We start from the raw sequence: 25,746 nt of genomic DNA on the forward strand, positions 1-25,746 counted from the left end.
ATCCTCCTGTCTAGTATACCAGCCAGCCCCACCAGAACAAGACATAACACAAATAGTGGCCCTTCTCGCAGTTAGGTGTGGTAAACATTAGGTGCAATAAGAAGGGCTGCTCACACAGCTTTCTGCAGATAAAGGTTCTTCATGATGTAGTCAAGTTTCCAGTTCGGGCTCTAGTTTTAAAAGAAAAAAAAAAACAAACCTACTTTGTTTCACATGATGAAAGGTGCCCTACTTACTGAGAAGACAAGTTACTTTTTGCTCCTTTGATTTCCTGCTGGCCAGGATGTACAGATGGCTTTTTGAGAAAAAAAAGAAAAAAAAAGGAAAAAAAAAAAGAGATGACGCTGAAGTACAGAAGAGATTATCAGGGTCACTAGCTTGCACTCCTGGGGTCTGGTTGAAGGATTCCTGCTTCTTAAAACTGTGAGTAGCGAGAGATGACGGACTCATCACTCAATGAGAAGTGAGTTACGACTTTGCAGCATGAACTTACTTGGCTGCTTTCCATTGCCTTGGCTCGTCAGGATGTGAAGGCTCATGGGAAAGCGCTACTTTGATGTTTTGCTGAATTTTTCTGTGGAACATATTAGACATGAGGCATATCAGACACAAGTTCAAAGCATCTGGGTTAAATTCACAGTTGCTATTGATGATTTTCTGCACTGCTTCAGGTGGCATTTTAAGCAGGTTATTTAATGTGCTAATAAGCATATAACCAAGACTATCTAACTAGGAACAATAGGTCTTTTGTAAAAAGATGTAGAACATGGAGTCACACTAAACTTGACAGATATTAGGCTAAGATACACACAGAATTATCTAAGGACAGTTGAGTAGTGTGCTAGCATCTTCATTATGCCAAGAAGACGACAGAAGTTGTGCTAACAATACAGAAATGTAGCAAAAGCTGCCAAAACATGTGTCATGTGAGATGCAGGACATCTGACATCTGGCATGAAACTGGTTCTTGAACAGAGTAACTACAATGCAATGAGAAAAAACCCTTTACCAAACTGGCATGGAAAGGCACCACATTCATAGGAATGAATCCAGGCTGCCATCCATGTCGGGCTCTCCCCTGCCAACTGTTATGCAGGAACGCTCACAGAATCCTTTGCTTTGGACACAGGTACCTTGGATGGTTAAGACAGGAAAGAAGCATCCTGGTTTGGTTACAGTTGTTTGCAGTTTGGCTATTTGCTTTATGCTCTGTGCTATGCTGCTGCTGCTACCACAGAAACATGACCTTCGTCAATTAAACATTCTATATCTTAAAAATTGCCACCTTGCAGGAAAAGCCAATGAGAGTCAGTTAGTAAATCTGGTGAGAGATGAGCAAGGAAAGAAGAAACCGGACTGTTCTGAACTTTAATGGCTGCAAAGGGCTAAGAAGGTCAGGAGGAGTATGGTCTGAGCATTAAAATAATCCTGCCTGATTCCCAAAAAATAGCAAATCTGTTGAGTAAAGGAGCTATCATTTTTAACTCTAATTTCTCCTACCATAACCATATTTTAACAGCCAGCACAGCAGGCTTAACCATGAGGTCTGACAGAGATTTCCATTTTTTGAAATCACAAGTTCCATTTTTAAAGCTTATATGTTTCTTCACATTCAATGCCTGCTCTGAAAGTTCTATCACTGATATAGACGGCAGCTATATTGAATGGATTCAGGAGAGGTCTGTGATACTGGAAACAGCTCAGCCCCATCATGTTCTTTGGCATACCTGCTCTTCTGGGAGGAAAGCTCTGGAATATTTTGTGCGGTGTAGGTCTTCCAAAGTTTTTTGCTATCATTCCTTTTACTGAAGCTAGAGCATCAACTGCATGCACTGGAGCAAATTTGCTGGCTCCATTTCCACGGATTGCTGAGGGTTATTTTACTTCATTGGATACTAAGCCTTTCTACCACATGATTCATGTAATAAAAGAACATTGAAACACATCACAGTTTACAAAAGACAAAAAAAACCCTAGAAAATGAAGCAAATTTCTCTCCCATTCACTTCAAAATGAGAAAGACTGCTTTTAGGGGGTTGACACAGTTTGAAGCATACCTTATGACTGAGACTATACCCGGAAGGCTGTGGCAGTCACAGTCATGCAGTAGTAGTTAATATAGGCTAACACAGACAACTAAGACAAACTAAGTTGGTGCTTCAAACTGGCACATTTAGAGTGAAGTATTCTGTACTTCAAAGAATAAGTTAAAATGTCCATTTTGTGATCTCATTAACTTTGAAAATAAAAGCTAACTTTTTCAGAAGTGTATAAAAAGTATATTATTGTCTTTAGGGTCAGAAGTTCTCTTCTGAGCTGCACATAAACTCAGGGTAAATAGAAAGTCTCTGACTCACTCAGGTGATGGACAAGAACTTTGTCATGAGCATTAGCAAAACCAGCAAGAAACAAGCCATTGTCCTAGTAAGCAGTTGATGATCTCTGGCCCAAACATTGTAATTAAACATATGAGTATGTCTCATTTTGCTGATTTTGTTGTAAATTAATTCAATGGGACTCCACGGACCTGTCTATGTGAAGCCACCAACAAAATGAATGTCAGCACAGGTCATAAACACCTAGCACAAAATACCCCAAAATAGCCCAAAGAAACATATGAATTCAATGTCATTAAAAGACTGTATATCAAACACATCAGCAGGCATCCTGCTGCTGCAGCTTACCAACTAACCCTTCTCTTCTGAACTGTAGTTTCATTAAAATACATACTTCCTCATTTTTTTTTCTGTACCACGGAAACACGAGCCTGAAAGAGAACTTCATGTGGAACACTATGGGCCAAGTTCTGCTGACAGCGTCAAAGTCAGTGATAACCCTCCCTTTGGCTTAGAGATGGAGAATTAGAAGCCCTAAAATAATATGAAGTAGTAACAGATCTCTTTAAAAACAATAGTGTAACTTTCACTTGCAAAGCAGACAACTTCCAAGAGCTTGGTTGATGTTGAAGTCAGAATATAGCATTTAAACATTTCTCTGTGTAACTGAAGCCTTAGACAGAACTGCTACATCTCTCAAGAATGGGGGGTTATAGTTCTTCCTTCATCTGAAAGGTGATTTCATGTTTCAGGAAGTAAAGAAAGTTTGTGCATTGACAATATAAATGCAGATGCCTCCCATAATGATTGACACCAGAGGTCATGCAAGTGGAGCTTCATTTCTACTCCCAGTAGATCATGCAGCCAAGCGAATTAACGTCTCTTTAGGAATTAGAAAGTCAAAGTTTTGACAGCTCTGCCTTCCCCCCTTCAGTTCAGAAGGCCTCCTTGAGGTCTGATCCGCTCCTCACAATTATCTTTTTTAATAGACAATATGAAATCCAGTGACACTCAAAGTGTACTGTCATATAGAGGCAAATTTCCTTCTCTGCAAAGGACATAAGTGGCAATGAAAGAAACTGACTATTACGTACAGCAAGCAGCAAAACACTCTGTCATAAAGAAGTATTAATTTCATAGAGCTGTCAGAAAACTGTCTCTGTCCCAATCCTAAATGTACATCTCAAAATGAGAGACCTTTTCCAGCTTATATCTGGAAGAATAATGCTGTTCATGTAGAAGATAAGTAAAGTATATTCGTAACAAGTTGCTTTAGCAATTTGTGCTCTCTTACCAGAGAAGGAATTTTCCAGTACAATAGAAAAGCTATTGAGCTACAACCCAAATATTGTGACAAACGGTAAAAACTGCAGCTCAGCATTTTCCCCTGCTGTGTATATTCAGTTACCTAACTTCTTCTTGAATAAAGGTATACAAAATATGACACAGTATTGGAATATCAATAGGGTAACAATAATCCTTCTGTTCTTTTTTGCGTGATGGCAGGTTGATTTGGCCCTTGCAGTCAAGTCTGTAAAATTTGAAGTAGAACACCTTTATGCTCACTTCTAGCCACCCCACGCCCAGCTGTGTCTCTGCTAGAACACTACTCAGTCAAGCCCATTACTTGATCAATGGATTTTGTACCATAGCATATGCAGGTTCCAGTGTGAAGTCCCCACATATGTTCACTGACCTACCAGACAAATGGCTTAGTTTGCAAACCATTTTTTACAAAAGCCATCAGAGGCCCATTTGGCAGAATTCTCAGGAATCACTCTCTGCTACGCAAAATAGGAAAACTTTTCTTAAGGCACCACAATAAAACCTGATGCCTTTACTTGTTATTCATCTGCTTTCTTCAGTTCCTCAACTGTACAAATGCATTGCTTCTAACAAGGGGTGCCTTACCAGCTCTATGTTAAAGACAACACTTTGGTGCAACTGCTGCTGTACAAAACCAGAAGCATGTTCAACACAGCTATTTGATTTACCACTTTTCTAAACTGAGCACCTCTGTATCATGTAGGAACGATTTGTCTTTTCTTTTCTTCATTATAGTTCTTGTTTAAGTGAGAATGCAGACAAATCCATCCAATTTATAGCCTTTCTCTTCACTTTTTATTTGCACAGTCACAAACTTCTGTGCATTTTCCAACCCAGGGAATATCAATGATAAGTTTATGAAGTTATCACTGGTTAAATGATGGCAGTGCCTTAGTGTATATAACAGAAACTTATTCTTTGACAAGCAGCTGGTGATTGGGAAGAAAATATCAAAATAGTAATACCATCAACCAAGAAGAGTGTGGTATCTGGGAGAGAGACAGAGAAAGAAGGAATATCAACAGGAAGTCTAAAAGCCTATAGCTTTCTGGTTGACAACAGAGAAGTGGCAGCATACCATCCAAAAAAACTACAAGAAGAGCATAAGCATTCAGGCTTCAGTGCCAAATATTAACTGACATGAGCTAGAAAGCCTCCCTGTAAGGTTATTATAGTACTGTCCGTCTTCTCTGCAGCATCTGGTCCCTGGCACTATCAGAGACAAGATAGTAGACTTGCTGTTTCTCTGAGCTGATCTGGAATTTTGGTGCCTTTTTCCTATATTCCTCATTATTCAGCCAGCTTCATTAAAAAATAATAAAAAAAAATTACTTAACCTTGACCAACATGCGATGCTGGTTACAAAGAGAAAGTCTACACAGAGAAAAAGGAGAGTTACTTAGAAAGAGCATTCAAGTAACCAGACACTTAGCTAATACACAATCCCCCATCTTACTCCACAGCTTAATTCACTGCTACTTCCTGACTATCACTGTTCCGGAGCTATGCAATGCAAAACAGAAAACAAGATACGACTGAATTTTGCTTGTGTCTTTCTACATAATTTTCAGGATTATATATTACACCATGGCAGGTAATGCTGACTGCTTTCAAAGGTAATTTCTTGATGGTGACGTTTGAGGAAACTCAGACTTTGACAGCAGGAAACCACCACAGCAAATATACATAAAGTATTCTCCAGCAGAAATTGTAAGCATTTAGCATTGCTGACTTGCATAACTTCTTACCTAGTCTAATACTTGTTACGTCATCGGCTCCAAAGTATTTTAGCAAATAGGATTGAGACTCTTGCTACAGTTGAGCTGTAGTGACCTACCCCAGCTGAGGATCTGATCCTTTTTGCCTCTTGGACAGTGTCCAAGAGTTCCAGTAGCCTATCTGGGAACTATCCAAACATTTCTGTTCTTGGATAGAATATAAATAGACAAGAAGGAACATAAAAACATTCTCCCAAAGCCAATTTGGAAATACTTCTTAAGAAACTCTTGAAGCATTGATCATTGTCCAGCTGACCTAGACAACAGACTTCAAGGTTAACACTTCCCTTGACCTACTGTCATTCTCTCAAAGATAAAAATATCTTCAATTTCACACTGACCAGGACTCTTCGTTAGTGAGATGATAGATAATGATTTAACATATCTCTCTTTTTATTGCATCTCTTCCCTTCTCCTGTAACTTTTTCTCATGCTCTTTTTCAATCTGATGTTAGTTTAAGTCTGTATGTGCCACATTAAGTAGGACATCCATCTTTCAGCTGATGAAGAAGTGCATATGTTGAATGGAGCAGTGCTAGTCTGAGAATTCAACCAAATACCTGCAGAGGCAGTTCATGGGGGATAGAGCTTCTCTTCCAACTTCTCTGAACTTTTTAATGACCTCTCTTTGTAGCAGTGATTTTCCACATGAAAGGCACATTTGGTACTGTGTCCCTTGAAGCTTACCAAAGAAAACAAAATATTCACACAAACATCACACCTGAAAAAAGAAAAACAGGATTCCATAAAAATGAGCCATCCTGTTTTTCATGCCTCGTTACCTTTTCCTTCCATTCTTGAGTACAGCTTTGTTAAAGCATTTAAAAAATAATGAAGTCTGATAAATGGAGCTGTTGTTAGGATAGGACCACTGCAGCATCTTTTGATAGTAACAAGCTTTTAACACTTGTCAGAATATGTTACATTTAATTACTGTATACTTCAGACGGCTGAGCTCTAAATAGACCATAGGAGAATAGCAATACCATCAATACTATACTTGTACTGTAACTTAGACCAAAAAGGTTTCTATGACTAGGAATAACACAGTACAGTTCATCTTCCTCTCATTCCTTCACTTTCAAGGCAATAAAATTCATGAACTTCCAAACAGAACCGCTCTATCCTCACAAAGGCTCATATGAAACAACAAAGTCAGTCCTGTCTAGCTATGAGTATGTGAAATAAAGTTTAAAAACTCACTACATGACTAGGCAATCGCAGCAACAGAAGTCTCAGAGGTGTCTCCAATGCCCTAATATCATAAGCTGCAAGAATACAGTGAGAACGGGCTGAGATCAGTCATAGCTACAAGGATGATTAATACCAGGTCTCAGTAGTCGCCTGGAGTTCAGAGTGCTCCTGAGCACTCTCTGGGGTACAGCATGGACAGAGCCATCCAAAGAAACATGAGATTACAAGATTCCAAGTTGAGGAAATTGAGTGTGGAATCTGTTCTATACTTCAGACTCTCTAGATTTTATTTTTACTATTTCAACCTAACTAGAAAGTACAGAAAGTTTGGATGGTACATCACAAGCATCAAGTAGTGTATGTCCAGATAAATCCATTCATGTACACATTCCAGAATAAGACAATTACATAACTACACAGTACCACCACTAATGAAAAATACCACACTCCCTTTTCATATCTTTCTGGCCTCTTTCTTTTGATTCAAGGAAATAATACCATCATTGCACTGATGCTGTTAAAAAGATAAGTGAAAATATATTTGAAAACTGTGAAGGTTTGCATTTGATTCTGCTGTCAATAATTTGCTGCAACTTTTTGGGAGACAGCCTGGGCATGAAGTTCAGGCAAACTCTCTTTGCAGCCTTAGAAAGCCCAAAGCATTCCTACACTACAGCTGTAAAAATTTCCTTTAGCAAAAAGATGTTCACCAAGCCTTACAGGCTCAAGACTTTCAAATCAGAAATCAAACAATGTAGGTGTAAGCTATTTGGTACTTCTAGCACTGATCAAAGGAAATGACTTACAAACAGTCCAGGTACAGTACTTATAGCCATGGCTAAGGGAAGTATTTTCAGTAACACTGTGCAAGCCACAAAGAGCCAATCCAAAACCAGAGACAATCAGATCTTTATTCAGAGACCAATTGACAAGCCCTGCTCAGGTTCCCAGACTTTCACAACAGAATCCAAATTGGCTCTTTCTTTAGGGTATCAAATAGTTACTCAGGGCTTCTACTTACATAGACAAACGAAGAGATGTTGTATGTATATCTTCTACACTTTTGTGTTCAGGAAGGATGGTGGGGAATGAGAGGAACAAAGCACAAATACAAGGAAACAAAATGACTCTATAAAACATCTTACAGGGGGAAAAAAATAATCGACCGGGATTAACCTCACCAAATCATCAGCCTACATTGCGGCTGAAAACCCTGTGTCTGAACAATAAAAACAGTAAATATTATTTATGTGTACAATATTGATCCTTTCATCCTCTAAAATCCTAAAGCACCTCACAAGCACTAGGCACAGAAATTCATGGATCAAAACAGCCATTGAAACAAAGCAATAATTCTTAATAGCTTAAGGCATTACTAAAACAAGAAAATACCAAATTATCAATTTTAGGAAATTGACAAAAGCACCAAGAGAAGGATTTGGTAGAAATCAGCTAAAAACTTTATAACAGTGATAGCTTTTTTTTTTTTTTTTTTTCCTTCTTTCATGTTTCTCTTTTTTGTTACTCATTAATAGTCTTTGGTAAGATTGAAAATCAGACTCTGCTCCTTTGGTTTTCCCAGGGCACAAATAGAGAACATGATTGATGTCCTGATCATTTGCTTATAGCAAAATACTAACCTTCAGTATTGCTAATTTTGATCTGAGATGGAAAAGCTCAAAATTATTAACTCTTTCCTTTCCTTTTTCTTCTTGTCATATTAAAGATATCTCAGGATCCATGTCACAGGGAGGAAGAAAGGACACATGAAAGAGAGTAGTAGTTCATTAAAAAACCCTATCCTAAGGCATGTTCTTCCTATAGTTCAGGAAAGGTGAACTTCTGCCAATCACTAGAGGGAACTACAGGAGGGGAAAAAAAAAAAAAAAAGAAGAAAGAAAGAAAAACCCCAGAAGAGCTAGATATGAAGGAGTGCACCATAGTGTCATTCCTGTCAGTGCTCCCCTTTCCTTTCCTTTCCTTTCCTTTCCTTTCCTTTCCTTTCCTTTCCTTTCCTTTCCTTTCCTTTCCTTTCCTTTCCTTTCCTTTCCTTTCCTTTCCTTTCCTTTCCTTTCCTTTCCTTTCCTTTCCTTTCCTTTCCTTTCCTTTCCTTTCCTTTCCTTTCCTTTCCTTTCCTTTCCTTTCCTTCTACTTACTCTGTGTTTTACATTTTCATGGCAACCAGGAGGAAGGCAGGTCTTAAGGGGGCTGGTGGAGTAGTTCAGCAGACTGAAACAGAAACTCAGGTCCCTGCTGCCAGCTCCTACCCAAAACTGTATTTACCCCTGTGAGAAAAGATTCAGCAAAACAGGGAAGGAAAAAAGGATAATTAAAAATTTAAGTGATGCAACAAAACAAAAAGAAGAAACAGAGGTGGATCTTGCTCTTCCTCATACTAAAATGAGAAATACAGGTGTTCAAACAAGTTGGCCTTTCAAACCTTCTAAATAGCTTAAACTTGCAAGTTAGCTAGCTATTGTTAAAACCAGCAACAAGGTTGAGGAAAGGTGGTTCAACAGGTAATAGGGCTTCTGCAAAAAAGCCCACACCGACTGCAAAGTCTGAAGGGGCAATACCACGTTCACCAGGCTATCAGCTACCTAGCTTTGCACAGAAGCATTTAGGCAGGTCCTTCCAGGCAAAAACATCCTCCAGGTAATTGTACAGATTTCCTTCCTAACTCTGTAGAAGCCCCTCATTTGAAAATGAAAATGTTTTGGAGTTGTAAAATACTTTAAGCTTTGACAGGGAAAATCAGCCTAGAAGAGTATGCCAGCATCTGTCACTCATTCCGTGCCATAGGCTAAAGGAGGACAGCAAAGCTATAGATTCATGCAGGAGACATTAAGAAAAAAAGGAGCTCATGAGAGCAGGAACCTGTGTTGATAATTAGGTTGTCTCATTCCTGTGCTCAAAGGCATGGAAGACATTTTGTTTTTCTTGTAAGAGAAAAGTTGCATTTTCTGTACAATTTCTATACCCCAAAGCTTTCACAGCCTAGGGCAGATCAGGTTTAAGACACTGAAAATCCTGTTTTTCCAACAAGCCCATCATACATGAAAGACAAGACTCTGTACATATATGAGAGTTTAGACACAGAGGTCGACTCTTGACCCAGACTTACGCTGGGTTCAGGAAGACATATATTTAGTCAATTTACTTTCTGTGCTCTCATCTTGCACATACACAGAAATTAATTAATTCAGCAAGAAAATAGGTTTGGTAGTGGGTACTGTCCCAGTGCCTGTACATATCTGAACTACACTGAATCAGAGTGATTCAATGCATCTTCAGTCTTCCATATGCTAAGCAGTGAGCTTTACAATTAGGGTACTCTGGGAGGTAACTGTCTGTTCCTCCTGCTGGAGATGACCCAACATGGTACAGAATACAGAAACATTCACTCAGGCAGAGCACAAAATGTTTCTCCAGATGAGTAGATAGCCTGTGCTCCCAGGAGAGGAGAGACATACATTCAAGCCTCATAGACAAAAGAAAGGGGTTAAAATCTAAGGCCTGCATCAGAAAGTGCTATGACCCCTTAGCTAGAAAGGGGCTCCATTACCTTCTCTGAAAAACTACTGCAAATTTAGTTACAACATAATATATTTACTCCCTGATTACAGTGCTGGCTAGTGCGTAGCCTTGGGATGATCAAAATCACATCATCAACAAAGTCCAGGCCATTTTGCTTGTCTCTGTAATTGTCCACATTTGACAGGCATTCATTTTTCAATATGATGGGATTCTCCTCAAAGACTAAAGAAGTGAATGGAAGAAGAAAAACCCTTCCAACTGTTTAATCCTTCAATTTTATTTTCTTTTTTTTTTCTTTTTTTTCCCTCAAATAATCTTTAGGAAAGAGCACAGACTAAAGAGGAAAGCAGCAATAGCCACAGGCAAATACATGTCTCCATATTTTTGCAGGATGGAACATGATTAGGGGACTGTAGAAGTTAGATATGGAATATATCCACCTTCCAAAATCCAGGTCAACTCCTTCTCCCTGAATAGTTTTGCAGTCTGCACTTAGAAAGCTTTTAGCTGAGCTTCATTCATGTTTTGTGCATTTCCAACCTCACATACCCACCATCTGGAGAGGCAAGTCTAAGGGTGGGAATGCCATCACAAGAAACTAGTCCCTTTTTTTCTTTTATATGACTGAAATGCTGAGAATCTGAAACACGCTTTTATTGCAGCACAGTGAAACCTAGTGACAGATGGTAATAATCACTTAAAAATAAATCTCCTTTATGCAACCAGCTTTTACATTCATTGAACAAATCATTAAATCTACAATATATCTGTGTGTGTTGTGCATTGCAGAAGCAGCACTGCAGGGCATTTTTCTTAAAAAGCTAATGTTCACTTACCTATCATTACCACTAGATATAATGGGCAAAGTCTTAGTCCTTACAAAGTCAATGACAAAACTCCACTCCTTCTTCAGTGAGGACTGGGATTTCACCCAAAAAACCCACCCAGCTAGATAATATTAAATTAAATTAATATAGATGTTATATTAAAAGTATACATTAAAATACCTCAAACTGAAGAGGTGCAGCTCATGAACTAGTCGTTGTGACTACAGCTGTAAAATGGACCAACACAGACAAATGTAAACCTATTAAGTTATACTCTTTGTATCACCTGTGACTACCTATGATGTTGCATATGCATCTTAGTATGACAGGCCTTCTTGCAACATATTCAGCACAAGGTGGGTTGGGAGGAAGTCAGTGTATTTGAATTCATTTATCCAGTCCAGACTTGGGAATCAGCAATCTTAAGTGAAGAATCCTTATAGATGAATTAATGGAATAAGCCTGAAGATACACACACTTCTCTGGAAACTAGGTCTGGCTAAAATATAGCACATTTCATCAACCAATCATAAATCGCTCTACAAAGAGGGAATAATTTTCTTTATTTTGCAGGTGGCAACACTGGGTCTTACAAAGGCAGCTGCAGAGAAGCAATAGGGCAAACACCTTTTCTGACTCCCTCTCTGCTGGGCCAAATGATGTTTGATAATCATATAATTCTAGAAGTGGATATTTACAGCCCTTTGTCTCTGGCAGGACTGTCATGGACTGAGGCAATCTTCTCCTTCCTTTACACACAATAAAAACAAGTTAACAGGAGCAGAAATAGACTAAAGAAAAGGCATCTAATCAAGATGCTTCTGTAATTAATGTTTTTCATATCCTCCTCTCAGTCCCTACACAATTTCCTGGAGGTTAGGGAAAGTGACAGAGGTTAGAAAATGTTCCATCTTAAAATATTAGTAATTAAGGTCATTATTACCTCATTATTTAAAAACCAAGTTATACTGGGACTTCTTGAAGTAGAAAAGTTGCATGATCTTATCCTACAGAGGGAACCCTCACTTAAAGCTGAAAAAAATAGTACTATTATTACCACTGTTAATTTCCACCACAAATACTGACAGAGTCTGATATCATGAGGACTTACCTGATGATTCAGTTTCCTAAATAAGCTCCTGCTAAAGTTGTACTTTACTAGCCCACTCTCAGGAGCAAATACCTGTAACTAAGCACTGTAAAGATATCACTATGGGTAGTACTTCTGAGGCAAAGAGTAAAGTGTCTTTAGACTCCAAGTTTTTGGGACAAGGACTATCTTGTTTGTTTCAGTGTTCAATTCCTCAACAGGGAAGTCTGCTAGGTGCCTCTGTCAGTGTATAATGTCACAACAACAATCAATAAAGAAGCAAAAGGAGAAGATAATGAAATATTTCAATAAGTGCAAGAAAACCTTTGTGTAGTATGATCCCTTACATTGCTTTTTATCCTCTCAGAAGAAGAGATGAAAGGCCCAGTACCTGAGACATTTCAAGGTAGCCTACATAAAGCACGAGAAAGGTACAGGGCAGGGAACAAGTCAGTGTGGAAGGGATTTAGTCCACCCTGCTAGATACACATTTCTATTAATTCAAAGTTGCTATGATCATTATATATGTTAAAAAGTAAGAAATTAAAATAAGTAAAAAAATCCTGATTTCCAAATTATATTTTAGTTTTAACATTGGGCCCACCAGTACAGTACCTTTATTCTCCTTTCATCTGTGTTCAACACACAACTGCTAAGTATTCCTAAAAAGGGTGTACTGTGAAAACAGCCAAGAGGCTGTGGTTGACTGAAGAACCAGAACATAAGCATAACACTTGTGGGAGGGAAGAAGGGGGAAGAAAGCAAAATAACAAAATATAAAGCCTTGGTCTAGTTCATTTTGACAGAGTGTTGTGGTTTAACTCCAGCCAGCAACTAAGCATCACGCAGCCACTCACTCAGCCCCCACCGGTGGGATGGGGGAGAAAACCAGAAGGGTAAAAGTGAGAAAACTCATGGGTTGAGATAAAGACAATTTCACAGGTAAAGCAAAAGCCATGTGCACAAGCAAAGCAAACCAAGGAATTAATTCCCCACTTCCCATGGGCAGGCAGGTGTTCAGCCATCCCCAGGAAAGCAGGGCTCCAGCACGCATAATGGTAACTTGGGAAGATGAATGTTGTCACTCCAAACATCCTCCCCTTCCTTCTTCTTCCTCCAGCTTTCTATGCTGAGCGTGATGTCATATGGTATGGAATATCCCTTTGGTCCACTGGGGTCAGCTGTCCTGGCCGTGTCCCCTCCCAACTCCTTGTGCACCCCCAGTTACTCGCTGGTGGGGTGGGGTGAGGAGCAGCAAAGGCCTTGGCTCTGTGTAAGCACTGCTCAGCAGTTAGGAACACACCCCCGTGTTATCAGCACTGTTTCCAGCACGAATCCAAAACACAGCCCCATACCAGCTACTGTGGAGAAAACTAACTCTACCCCAGCCAAAACCAGCACATTGAGGTAAGGAATCAAAACAATAAAGACTTAATCCAAACCTCTTTAAACAAAAAACAGCATTGGAAATCCCTGTAAAAGTAATTTGAGTCAAATGAGTATTGCTTTAAAAATTCATTTCCTGCATCGTAAATCCTGCTAGAAGTAAAAGTGAATAGGTAATTCCAAATTTATTTTTAACGTCAGAAAGTTTCAGCTCATATCCATTTTGGAGACTGGAGACTCCAGTTTTACAACTAGAGTTGGATCTGTTTCTCATTTTGTCCTTCCCCACCCAAGCTCAACTATAACAAGAAATGTCCAGACCAGATCACGTCCCAGATTTTGTGCACATCTTCCACAGCAAAATGTTTTTCAAAGCAAAGCTTCCTCCTCATTCTGGAGGTACAATTAGATGTACAGCTCTGGAAGTATTGTGTTCACAAGGTCAGATGATGAGCACAAGACTGGAATGAAACTGTGATTACACTAAGCAACTCACTGCACATCAGAAGAGGAGGACAGCTATCCCCTGCCCACAGTGATTGCAAGTAAAGAGCTTTTGAAGGTAATTTTCCTTCTTATTAGCCACAAAACTGATACCAAGGCCACATATATGCTAACATAATCTTCAGAAACAGAATACAAACGTCATACCTCCTTATCCAAGATGATGGAAATGCTCATTTTCTCATGAATGAGACCTGTAAATTACCCTGATTGCTGGTACCACAGTCACTCCTGACAATATTTAAAAAAAAACCAAAGCAAACCAACCAACCAAAAAACAACAAAACAAAACAAAAAACCCCCACCCAAAGTCTAAGGAAAAGGTGAAAGTGAAAAGGAAACAGTCTGTTCCCACAGACCAGAGCCCAGCAAGAAGATGATGAAGCCAACTGAAACACACAAAGAAAATAAACTTAGCAAAACTGACGAAGCAAAAGCCAGGGTAAAGCAGTTTTTGTAACAACAAACAGTGTGTTCTCCTTCCCTCTGTGAAACTTAAAAGCCTGTCAATCTCTAATGATATACGTATGTGCAAGCATTTACGCACACTTCACATATTCCTACATGTATACAGCAACGATTGCAACACAAGCAACATGCATCTCAGACCACCAATGAACAACTAAAGGAAGATAGCACCAACCCTGGTGATACACGCAGGTTTTCTTCCCTTCCTGAAGCCTTCCTTCCCCTTTGCTTTTGCTAACCCTGCTGTGGTGTACGTCACTCATTTAATCAGGCAATAGGGCTCAAATGTATAGGGCAATGTACCTTTACCATCAAAACAGGTGAAGAAAACAAAAGGTATAATATTCTGGAAGAAAAATCTCCAAACACTGTTCCTTTGAAAACAGAAGCAGGGGGAAAATATCTTTAAAAACATGGCAGATAAAATTGCTAGGTAGTAAGTTTCCCTTAATTCCTCACATCTATGGCTCTCTAGTACTGTGTTTGAAACAGTTCATTGGCAAGAGGGTCACAATACTCTGTCAAAGGTGACTCTCCCTTCACAAAGTTTCCTGCGTATTTTACAAAGAAGATATACGCTGCTGTTTCCAGGGGCCTGCAGGAACCTCGTAGTCGCTTCAAAAAATGTTTTGAAAACAATTATATCCTGTAAGCACCCAGTAGCTAAATTTCTAACTCAGCCTCCTGCCACTATTATGTACTATTGTGGGGTCTTTTTTAAAAAAACAAAAATAAAAAATCAGTAGGGCATATTCTAAGGAGGCACATATTCTGTTGCAAGATCGAGTTTATTTCAAAGTCTCCAGTATGAGATCAAAACAGCAAACAGTATATAAAAGAAAAAGAATGATAGATAGGGCTCTGGACTAGACCATGAGACTGTCAATTCTGCTGTCCCGCCTCTGGCATTAACCAACTCACAGTACTCCATATGGATCCACTCCGTATGGAAAAAATACCCAAACCACCTTGTAAAGCACCTATAGAATAGCATAATGAATGACGTGCAAAGAGGAAAAATTCTTTCTTTGCCTTTGCGGCAAGCAGCTTATATTCTCAACTATTACATTCGATAGACCTTTTTTAGCTTGCATAACCACAAATTGCATTGTTGTCCATAAAAGTATCCTGAATGTATAATGCAAAATCCTATAGCAATTCCTAAAATGATGGGGGTTCAGCAGAGGCTTAATGGTATTTCAAAAGCATTTCTATGTAAATAGAGATGAGATGAAAGTACGTTATATTTAACGAGCTTCCTGCACTGCTTGTTGGTTGTATTTTTTTCTTAATTAAAGGTACGATCCTGCTAAGTGCTACACACTGACCTCAGACTAGCAAAACCTGTTCAGCCCATTCTTAATCCTAGCTAGTTAACAAATTCTTATGTATGTTTAGTGCAGCCAGGCCAGAAGGATCAGCACCATGCAGGATTGAACCGTAAGAAACTGGATTGGCCTATTATGTTTGTTTCTGCACAGCTTAAAACAAAACCTTGCAAGAAAACACCCAATTCATAGGGGATAGACCAAATGCCTATGGAAATATAAATAAAAGGACAGGATCATGCCACGTTGGTGGCTTCTAAGTATATATCGCATCAAAAGGGATGATCTCCTCCAAAAATCCGTCAGACAAAATTGCCACAACTGAAGAAGGCTCACAAGAGTCTTTGAGGCAAGGAGTTCATCAGGGTGCACAAGAGCCTAAGGTACTGGTTAGCAGTTACTCAAATGTAGCTAATAAAAGATTAGGCATGTATATGAATTCAGCTACACTAAAGGTACCCTCGTCCAAATCTGTAGCATAAAACTCAGCCGAGCTGCTCCTTAAACCTGACAGCTATTCTTTCTTACTTCAGATCTGCCCAGATGGAGGTCAGCTTCCATGTAAGCAGAAAAGAGCACTTGAGTACCCATTATACAGATCACACCAGACAATCATCAGATGAACAGTTTGGAGACTACACCATAGGATTTCTTTTGCCCCCCTGAATACTTTTTAACTATGAAGCTACAGAAGCACATTCTCCTTTGTGCTTCTTCCTTTCCTACTGTTCTTCTTCATCTAGAGGGTGAAGAACACCTTTTTCCACCTCAGCAGAAAAAGCCTCATTTGAAGGAGCTTCCCTAAGGGTGAAAGAAGGGTTTAAGCTCTGCGAGGCTGTTATGGGCAGTAAGTATGGGTAGCTCTTTCCTTAAATTTACAGTGTGACAGCAATTGGGATTTAAAAGGCAAGAGTAAGTCCTGCTCAGTTGTCTGAAAGGTTTGTTCTTCAGACATGAGATAAAGAAAAGGTTTCAGATGACGAACCCCGGGTGGACAGCAATGCCATCCTGCAGAGCAAGGCTCACCAAGTACCGAGTACTCATCTTTAGGATGTCACAGGGAGGGTCTAATGTTCCTCGGCACCATGAAGGGAACCTCTAACATGTCCAAAGGTCAGGCACCTTGAGTGATCTGACTCAAAGGTAGGAACTTAAAGACTTCCTTTTTCTTCTTTAAATGCTAATTGTTGGGAACATTTACAGTGGGCTCTAACTAAGCACAGAAGGCAAATGGCATTGCAAGCTCTGTGTGTGTGTGTGTTTGCACTGCAGAGGAGCAATGAGCAGATTGGCAAGGTTTTCCTGTATGATCTTGAAATGGAGTAACATTGATGCCACATGCATTATGCAAAAGTGGAGGGATTGATTAGTGAGTCACACAATTCCAAAGACCTATTATACAGTTTCCTTTAAATAATTAAGCACAGGAAAATGTACTACTCCTGCAAAACTAACCAGGATCTTCTCACTACTTAGAAGATTCACTGTGTACTTCATTGCTAAAGAAAAAGCTAAGCAGGTTCTCACTGACTCGGGGCATTGCCCTGAGTTTCATGGGCACTGTCACATTCCTTCAGACACATCCTCACAGAGCATTGACAAACGCTGGCTTCCCAGTGCTGTGACTTTATTCACTAGGGCCCCTCTACTTTCTCACAGATTTGGCAGCTATTCATTTGCTAGTCTGAGCAGGGAGTGCAACTGATTTGTTTTTCTAAGCATTTCCCAAAGATTCAGGGTTAGGTTTTATGCTTTATTCTTGGCAATAGCACTCCACATCCAAAAAAAGCCAAACAATTGACATCAGAGACAATATTTCAGTTTGATATATTTTTTTTTAACCAGAACTGACCATCAAGCCATGAGGAGTTATGTTCAAATTCAGCTATTTAGATAGTGTCCTTTTCATATCAGGTTTGCTAGAAGGTTCAAGTGTTGCCAAGTTTTAAGAAGGGTACAGATTAACCCAAGGAATTGCATTATTTAAAGCTTAAAAGACAGAGCTATTAACCAGCACCTTTCTGATGCCAGAGGTTTAAGGAAGGCAGTACACATGAAAGAGTGACCCTGCTTGTCACTTCAGCAACATTTTTGTGAAGGCACAAAAATGAATGGCACATTCTGTATCTTCCTAAAAGCTATTTAGAGGTAGACTAAATGAGTATTGCCATTTTTAAAGATAATTCCTTTAGAAACACAGACTGTATTTTGAAAGAATTCATCTAGCTATAAAAGCACAAGAACAATGAATCACCTGCACTTCACTATCCAACAAGGCCTTTAACAATCTCAAAGTACAACAGAAAAAAAATTACATGGGTACACCTTACATCTAAAGTGACTAATGTGACCTCTGTTAGCTAACAAGATTTGGAGGGATTTAAAAGATTTTCTGTATTTTAGAAGATATATGTCAATGTTGAGAAGAGTTGGCTTCTGTCTTTCACTTTTGTGTCTCAATTAGCTTTTTTTTGAATTTATTGTATATAAATGTATTTCAGTTTCTCATCACCTCCTAATTAGATTGCTATCTTATCACCTGATACAGAAATAAAATACCAGGAGAAATCAATAGTCAGAGCAAAGGCTCAGGTAGGGGTCAGCCCTGGATAAGTGACAAGTCTGTCTTACTCATATCATGGCATGAGATCAACTTCAAGCAACGAATCTGAAGAGCCAAAAAATGGACTCATAAGGGAAAAAGGATTTGATTTAATTCATCCAAGCAAGTTGCATTAATTGCTTAAATAACTACAACTGGCTAAAGTTTGCAATTTCCCATCACTATTTTGAAATTCAAGGAAAAAAGGCCAAATAAATTGGTTTGATGGTTTTGGACAACATTCTATTTTTCATCCAGCTCTGCAGAACATAATATTTAAATGCCAGCTGCTCTTTTTCCTTTCTTCTAACAAACCAAGTGCAAAGATATACATGGCTGGAGTCTGTATGGGTCACCCTTTCCTCTGGGGATTTTTATAACCTTTTATTTAATAACCTGCAAGTAAACCATTTCCCGTGGTTGGGGAGCATACAAAGGATACTTCTAAGGTTTCACCCTTCCATCAGCATCTATTTTCATGAAGCATGTATGAACTTAAATACCTTGGACACATCCACCTCTCCATCAAATGTGGCTGAAATCAATCCCTAGGTTCAAAAGTTACGAGGCAAGGTGTTAGTCTCACGCATGCACTCAGAACGTGATGTAATCTCATTTCCTTAAGGATACACCAAAGACCGAACTTACATCCCATGTATAACACCTGTGTACATCAGCCCTAGGAGACTCCTGAGACTTGAAAGGCGTTTTCTGTAGCACATTGAAACAGCTTTTCCCAAACACAATGCATGTTCATTACTAACCCAGAGCACTCTGTTGTTAATATGCACTGCTGCAAGGAGACAACTTCCTAAGGGATTGAATTTAACTGTAACGGCAACACACCCGTGAGAGAGCAAGCTGAACGCTATCTCACAAGTTGCTTCACTGAATCATTTCCAGGATGCTTTTTTAATCCAGTTTTGGTGTCTTTTCTGAAGGAGAAAGCCCTTTTCAACACAAAGAATATAAATATAACCCCACCTCTCTGCCTTCTTGCTTTGCCTCACCAGTGACAACAAAACAGAGCAGCCACAGGCCATCACTGTGTTATATTTACTTTTACAGAACGACATCACTGCAAACTGTGGACACACAGCACTGAATCAATATCTCCTCTTTTCTTTTTTAAAATTTTGTCTCACATTTGCACACATATTACACCATCCACTTTACCAGATGTTTTGCTCCTGTAAGCCGTGTGAGTTCTCATTGTTCGGCAGGAGAACAAGAGACAGAGCACCCTCACCGTGTCACAGCGGGATCAGGTTCAGAGTGGAATTAAATTTGCCTGTTATCCTCCCGTTCCCTCCTGTGCTATGAGGCATGTGCTCATTTCCTCCATGCAAAAGGCAGTTCTCTCTGCATGACAATCAATTTGATTGTAGGACTTTACAGACCTGTGCTGGAGGACTTAAACTTTTTACAGATTTTTTTACTCCAGAAGCATGAGCCAAGTCAAAACTCCCTTCTGTTTCCCTTCTACTTAACCCTTGGTGTCTGCCGGCATACAGATGTGCCCATTTCCAGGTGAAGAAACTTCAGCTCAAGACTGCTCATGCTGCCAGAGGTTCAGTATGTGACAGCGATAATTCTGACATATTTGAAAGATTTTTTCATTTCAAAATGAATTTTTATTTAGAAAATTGTTAATTATAGGGAAAAAAAAAGAAAAAAATCAAGACTTAACAATAAAATCTTGGAATGGAAACAAAACATTCAGTTGACCAGAAGCAATTGCTTTATTACTATTTCCAGTTTAAGAACAACAACAACTAAACCTCCAGTTGTTTGGGGTTTTTTTTTGTCTGTTTACAGACAGAATTTTTTTCAGGATGCCAGCATTTTTCCTGGAACATGAAAATGGTTTCCCATCCTCTCTGAAACACCACCTCTCCTGTATGTTTAAAATTAAGCAGGTGCATAAAACTCATTGATTTCCACATGACCTGAGCAGAGGTAAAATGCCTTGATGAAATGCACCCAAAATGCTTTCTTACGAGAATCCCATGATTATGGAGTACACAGGCTAAATCACAATGAAACGACTGATGAACAAGTTAGCCACTAGCTTTACAAAGAAAAACAAAAGGTCAGTGTAAATTCCAGAGGTCTTTTATAAGCTGCAATTAATTATGTGTTATTTGATTCTGGTTACTTTCAGGAAACTGAAACCTTTTAATTAAACTGGTCCTCTTGCAAGGGTACTATTTTTTCTGCCGTCTGCTCTCAGCTTCTCTACTCTCAAACTGGCAGTCTCGTGTGTTGCTTTGTTCAGCTATACGTAGGGAAAAAGATGATGCCACTTTGCAAAGCATATTTGGTATTTTGACATTGGATAAAAACCCAGTGTTTGGAAACTCCGTCTCGGAGGGGAGTCCCGGGTGTGGACAACTTCAACTGAAGTTTTTCAGCCAATGCTAATATAAAATGCAGCTGGACTTCTCCTTTGCTGTCAGCAGGAAGTGATAAAATCTGAGCTGACAGAAACCTGTCAGGCAAATGAAAGAGAAAGGTGGGAAGTTTAAGCCCATTAACCTCAGTGGTTCATGGAATACATTTGGATAAGACAACACAACTAGCAACTTGTCGCGACTAGTCAGCTTTTGAAATCACTGTAGGCAGTCATATCCATAGCTGGTTCGCAGCCTAAAAACTCAAGCTCTCAGTAAGATATTGCTATCCTACTTTATCCATCACAATTGTTATTTGGGTTGCCAGCAATTGAAATGAGAGTGATTCAGCTCAACCATTGTGGTGTTTGTCATCAGACTATCATCTCAATGACACCAAATAACCTGATTTAAGAGTGCAAGTCTTTTCTTTCATTACATGTTTGAATAAAGAAAAGTCCCCACTGGAGAGCAGGAGGATGATGAAAATGTGGGAGAGTTGAATGATCGCTTATACATACAAAGAAGTGTTCAAAATCAAGGTGTTAGATATGGGAGGCTTGATTTTCATTTTATACTAGTAAAGGACATTGTTTCATGTTTTAAACAGCAGTGATCTTTAATATTAGCAGGGAGTTTCCAGGCAGATAACAGATGGAATAAATCTGTGCAGTGAGGTGCTACCTAGAATTTGGGGAGAGCGTGGCATGTCCAACAATCACCAAAATCCACATGCTTTATTTCCTGCTGCAAACTGGCCTCACAGGTGAACAGATCACTTTTCTCTGCAAGACCCCTTGGCAGCACCGATAGGTCATGTAGTGCTGAAGTCTGCGCAGCTCAGGCCTAGTTACAATTTTGAGACACTTTATTCAGCTGTGTCAAGTGCTCACGCTAGAGGAGAAAATCCACTTTGCTGATAGAGGCCCATTATAGTTAAGGAGAAAAATAGCATTGTGGGAACGGTGCCAGAAGAGGAGATTGGTGCTCATACAGATTTGGCCTGAGAATGTCAAGTAGCTTCTCTCACCTCCCCATCTATAATGCCAAAATAAGTGTTATCAGAATTAAAGGGATGCTGTGAAGCTAAATCCGCACAGGTTCTAAAGCACTTTGAGGACTTCAGCTGGAAGGCATGACAGAAATGAAACACTTTTTTATTATTTTTCTCACTCACTCAAAGAAATATCTGAGAGAAAAGTCAACATTTTATAGAACTTATAAAAATATGAGAAACCTGACTCATTTCCCATTCAGGTCAAAAGGAGTGTTTTCCACTGGCTGCCATGTGAGCAAGATTTGGACTAAAAGGCCTGTAACAATTCTTTATAAACAGGGTCCTTAAAGCAACTTACAAATAGATGGCTGCTATTTGCTTTGGCTTTCACCCATCGTTCACCATGGAGACAAGAAGAGGAAGAAGATAATGCATCTGTCCAGAGATAAATGTCTGCATACTAATTTATTTTCCTCTGTTAACACTGAGAGCAAGAACGATTGGTAATTTTGTGGACTGAATTTTGTGGGTTCCTCAAATAGAATCAGAAAGACAACACACAGAGGCCCATCTCTGTCTACAAAGAAGCTCCTCAGCTCCAGAGAGATGAACACTTCAAATCAATTCTCTACAGTATCTTCAAGTACCATACTTCCACCTCATGGTACTTACTTAATTGTTTTAACTCACTTTAGCTGATTTCAGAAATCTGGTGAACTAGAGGATATGTTTACATTTCAGATGCAAGTTTATTTCCCAAATATTGTTCTGCCAGCACTGGAAACAGAAGCCCGGCTTTCTGGAAGTAGGCCAGCCTCTCAGTGCTTGAACTCCATTCACAAAGTGCTAAAGGAAGTTCAGCCACTGCATATATTTGCTTTGAATAGCTTTGCTGCTGTTTCAGCTGGGAAACTCTACACGATTTGAGTGTATATCAAATTAACATACTCTGCATTGTCCTGAAAAGATAGCACTGCCCTGTCACACGCATTGTTCTGTTGCATTATCAAGGGAGTTTTTCTGCCTGAAGAAATATTTGTGCCTCCTACTTAACTTCTACTTTAGCTAAAGCTAAAAATACCACTAGTTGTTATAATGGTATTAATTATTCCTTCTTCGCCTCCATCATTCACCTACTAACACGACAAAGCAGCATCTCAGCATGGAACGCACATTGCCTATGCAGAATGGGATCCTCGAGGGTCCTCAAACACCTCCCAACATAAAAATGTCAGAACAGCTACCCTGGATCTCACCCAAAGCCCACCTGGCTCAGTTCCCCAAGTCAGTGTCAGGGAAAGGTGACAGGCAGCACTCAGGGAAGGCCCAGCCAGGGGCTACCGCCTGTCAGAAAAGCACTCACAGAGAATAGGCAGCTGGCACCAGTCATCTCTGGGAGAAGCAGCAAAGCCAAGGCTGGAGAGGGAGGGGAATGAGTTGGGACATTTACACGCTGCAGGACGAGGACCCCACACCAACATGCTGCCACTTAGTGGGAATAGTCTGGAGAAGTGCTCCTTGTCCCAAAAAACACCACCATCACTGGGATACTGACCCAGCAGGTACAGGCAACATGGCAGGGGAGAAGCACAGCTTCTACCTCCTGGGTGAAGACAAGCAGAACTAGCCCTCCACAGAAATCGTGGAGGTGATCAGGACTAGGGCCAGCTTATCAAACCCAAAGACTTTCCACCACTTTACCTCCCCTCCTTTCCTCTCCCTTTACCTTGCTTAGATGTAACCATATCACTCAGTGTTGCTCACATAATATTTTTGCTAAATAATCACAGTTTTTAAAAAAGTCACTAATAGCAGGCAGCTTAGAAAGACAATAACAACAGGGTGAACATGTGATGGTGTTTCCATGGAATACTGCCCAGCCTTGAATAAGCAGCAGCTCAGCAGCAGAATCTCTGAGCTTAGGAGCCCTTGATGGATATGCTTCCTTTCACGAATTTACCTAGTCTCTTCTCAGTCCCATGCGGGTATCTAAATACATTTTAGAATAAGTCTGTGTGACTAGTCATGATACATGGAGGCTAAGTAACAGGTTTTTTAAAAAAAAATTCCTCTCTGCACCCTGAACTAGGCAAAATGTCCCACTCAGGTCTCCCTTCATCAGAGTAAACCACATGGAGATCTCTACTATCAGAGCAGGCAGAGCAACTCACTGGGATATCACTACCCCACGCAATGTGGCTATACCCACAGGTTGGTTCCCTTCTCCAGCTTCTATGATCCTCTGCAGTAACCTAATTTTTACTTCAATTTGAGATAAGACATACGGGAATGCTTTCACTGTTAAGAAAAACGTGCTCTGAAACAAACCCAAAATATCTTATTAAAAATGTTTAAAGATTTCTGACCTGCATTCAGGTTTTCCTATACTTAGCTATAAATTAAGTCTGCCTGTGAATTTTGTTACTTTAATGATTCATGACTACAGAATGTGTGTCTTGAATGTAGGTGAGAGAAAAGGATTAGTGATGAAAAGGAAAAAACACATAACATTTTTCAGTGTCTTAAGTTTTAATCACCAGGAAACAAAAAATAAATGAGCTATGGGCATTGTATAATTGCAATAAATTTTGAGAAATGAGTAGTGTCCAGAGAAACCCAATTAAGTTTAATAATTTTGTGCATCAGAGACTGAGAAGATGGGGGGAGAGGAATAAAGCTAACAAGTTACTGATGAATATAAAGTTTTCAACTGCAGAAAGCCATGTTTAAATTAATATGACACACGGTGATACTTCTGGCTGCCTTTCTAATTGATTCTTCTTGTTAAATCAAGAGGAACTTGTGCACAATAAGCAGATTGCTGAGAGGCCATCCCCTACACAGAGATAACAGTTAACTTTAGCCAGGCACACAGTGGCTTATTCATAAAAGAACAGCCTCTTTTTTAATTTAGTGGGGCTTTGCTTGTGGGTTTTCTAGTTTAAGGCCCAAGGCAAGCACAGACCAAGGGATCACAGTACTCTCCAAAACTGAGAGAAAAAATTTAACCACTGTTTGGCTCACATGCATTACTTTTCCCTGTAAGTGAAGCCAGGAGCAACTGCAATAAAAGGAGAAAGTCAGGTACTTTTTTTCTATTTGCTGATTAATTCTTATACACATCACAGTAAGTATCAAGCCAACAAAAAGAGTGGCTTACATTAAAGCATTATCCAAGCCAAGGAATTCTTGAAATACCCATTGCCAAATGCGAAGCATTTTATTTCATTAGGTTCCACATCAGAGCCTTGATTTTCAAATCACTTCTGAACTCAAAACCCAACTAAGAAGGCATGAGAGGCGTCTAGATATATAAAACAATACGATTCCCCTCCACAGGGATAGATAAGGAACTTCTGGCCTCCATTCTACAAAACTTGTCTTTAGTATTAAAATGAGCAAATCCAGTTTGCTAATTCTTTTAGCTAGTCTCCTGGCTCCCCAGAGCTTAATTTTTAGTATTAAAAAAAAAGAGTAAATTTCTATCATTTGGAATTCCAATGAACGTAAACGAAAGCAGAGTGTAACAATTCAGAGGTGTCACGAACACATCTGGAATATCACTCAGAAACAAACGGCCCTGTTCAACTCAGTGAGGTATCCAATGATGATAAATTATATGTCAGCACCCGTGATCATTTCATCCTTTGTACAGCAAAGGGAAAGAAACTCAGATATCATGAGACCAGAACTGACAATCAGGAAATCTTGTCAAGTTTTATCATTCTAACTGCCCCATTTACTGTCCCTAGTAACACAAATTGGCACTGAATACAAAATGTAAGATCATTTGCTGTAACATTATTTGGGAAATTAACATCAACATTTAATGTTACCCTGATCAAGCTCAGGAGCTTGGCAGAGTTCAAGGATATGGCACCTTCACAGAAGAGAACCATGTTTGTGGGCACAGAAAACTACACAAAGATATTTTGAAGCTCTGTAGCATCCAGCAGGTGCTATGTCTCATTTCAGCAACT

Source organism: Grus americana, chromosome 15, assembly GCF_028858705.1.
Source record: "Grus americana isolate bGruAme1 chromosome 15, bGruAme1.mat, whole genome shotgun sequence".
Classification (NCBI taxonomy): domain Eukaryota; kingdom Metazoa; phylum Chordata; class Aves; order Gruiformes; family Gruidae; genus Grus; species Grus americana.